Here is a 2,479-nt window from a genome sequence, read left to right on the forward strand (position 1 = left end):
ATCCCTTCATCCCCTTGCAGCAGTACACAGGCTTTGAGTCAATGCTGTGTGATGCTGTTGCTTCATGTGCCCAAAGCGATATCAAAAGTAAGAAAACGTCACTAGCTCTGAAGCCACTATTTTGGGGACCATTCTGCGGCCCTCACTGACACTCCTTCCCTCCTCCCCTCCGCCTCACAGCCCGTGGCTGCCGGCAGTGGCATCCCGCAGGTCAAGTGTTACCTGAATGGCGCCAAGGTGTCCTGCGTGGTGAGGATCAAGACCCTGATGAGCAAGGCCGTGGGGGTGACCTTCTCTGTGCTGGGAGGCCGGGCCGGGAAGGTGGGTGACTGAGCCCCAGAGAGAGAGAGAGAGAGTGTGTGTGTGTGTGTGTGTGTGTGTGTGTGTGTGTGTGTGGATGAATGGAAAGTCTCAGTTGAGTGTTCCTGATAGCAGACTAGCTCCATGGGTTGAGGCCAAAGGTCAAGTGATCCTTTCAGGTACCTGCAAATCATACTTAATTTCTTCCTAAACAAGAGCAAAGTGTTAAACCTGGCCCACAGAATTTTGTTAATTATTATTATTATTATTATTATTATTATTATTATTATTATTATTATTATTATTATTATTATTATTATTATTATTATGAAAAAATGGGATTGCAGCACTTATGAGCCTCCATCGGCACACTTGTATTCATATTAGCTAATACAACACCCAAAAGGAACTCCTACAAACACTGATAAACATTTACTAGGTTTATGACAGACAAATATGAGAAGATTTCTGTACTGTTTCTTAACATCCATTAGTTGTGAACAGCATGCAAATAATATTTTCCACCACGGACAAGTGTCCACTTTTCCAGTCAGTCCCTGTCTGTCACGCTGCCAAACACTGAGGACCACATGGAGGCTGAGAAGTCTGTGTCTGGCAGGCTTTCCAGGGTGTCAGGATAATCAGCAGGGTTGTTGTGGGGGTGTTGTGGAGACACATTGTCACTCCTATATTAAAACATTTTGTTAACCAAGTTCACATATTTGGCAAGGCTTTCCTAGGAGTTGTGAGCATTTCCAGGGGTGGTTTTATGAGCCCGGTGGTAGTTTGATCCATCTTCTGTAGCATGAACCTTAAAAAACACTCATTAGAACCTGATTGACCCTCTTTGACCTTCAGAAATAGCTGATGTGAGAAGCCAAAGTGTCTTATAATACTGAGCACAATGAGATGGCTTGGTGCTCACAGGAGGTGGATCTACGGCATCATGCCTTGGATACATTGCTTGTGGAGCACTGGGCTAGGATTCCCTGACGTGCCCTGCTGCTGGGATGTTAAGAATTAGACGAGGCTTGACACACCCATTGTTGGCTGTGGTGTAGTACTTGCTGCTCTTAGGTTCAGGTACAGGACGAATTGAAGGTCTGCTAGAGCACATGCCCCAGACTGTACCTTACCACCTCACCCAGCGGACAAAGGAGTTACTGGTACAAGGCTGAAGCAGGAATACCTGCCTCTGAACACAGTCTTTAGTGGTGTCTTCCATGCCATATTGCCTCCCCCAACTTCTGAGTCAGAGAAGCGCAGGAGCCCTAGGTTTGGAGTTTTGTATCATTTCCTCAGCCTGCGGGTGTCCCACAAAGCCCAAAGCTCTAAGGCTGTGCTCCTTGGTGACCTTCAAAGAACCACTCCCAAAAAGTTAAGTTCCGTCCTGACAGAGGCTCCTTGCAGAACCATGACCATGACATGTTAGTGAAATCTTGTACTTGAGAACTCCTGAATGCCTTTCCAGCTAAGAACTTTAGGTTGTCTTCTGTCAAGCCTCTTCCTGTGGCAGATTGGAATTTGGCATCAAACACGTCCAAAACCTGTGGCCATGGAACCTTCTGAGGCAGTGTGTGCGCCCTTGCTTGGCAAATGCATCATCCCAGCAGACTGTGGGCCAAGCATGAGGCTCCTGGCTGCCATGAACACTGCAGGCAGTGACACACTTGGAACACCACCTCACCAACACTGAACTGTGCCTGGAAGAGTAGGGAAAACTTGTCATCCAGAACTGAGTCCGCGCCCTTCTTCTCAGCTCTCTTTATTTTCATGTCTCGGAAACTAAGGGAGAGCTGCCTTGAGCCCTGGTGATGCTCCATGCTGCCAGTATTGTTGAGAATTTCCCCTGACATTTCAGCTTTGCTCATTGTTGAGGAGAGCATTGGCCGGGGCCTCACTCATGATGGGCAGCCTCACCTGAGGTGGGTCGTGGTCACTTGCCACCCACCACTAGACGCACACTTGATGAGAATCTGGTGTTTGGCTTCATGACGTGATGTTTGTTCAGTACTGGAGAGCAAAGGACTCACTCCTGTTCTTGACACAACTGCCTGAGGTAATCTGATGTTTCTTGGGGCGGCGAGGCAGGATGTGTGTGTGTGTGTGTGTGTGTGTGTGTGTGTGTGTGTGTGTGTGTGTATTTACCTAGTTTTGTGTGTGTGAGAGAGAGAGAGAA

General features: G+C 47.6%; 1 pseudogene; it reads right to left on the reverse strand.

Moving 5' to 3' along the window:
• Positions 1-850: 850 nt before the first annotated feature.
• Positions 851-2,186, reverse strand: LOC126994567 (signal transducer and activator of transcription 5B-like; annotated as a pseudogene).
• Positions 2,187-2,479: the final 293 nt, after the last annotated feature.

Source organism: Eriocheir sinensis, unplaced genomic scaffold (assembly GCF_024679095.1).
Source record: "Eriocheir sinensis breed Jianghai 21 unplaced genomic scaffold, ASM2467909v1 Scaffold82, whole genome shotgun sequence".
In the NCBI taxonomy this organism is placed as follows: domain Eukaryota; kingdom Metazoa; phylum Arthropoda; class Malacostraca; order Decapoda; family Varunidae; genus Eriocheir; species Eriocheir sinensis.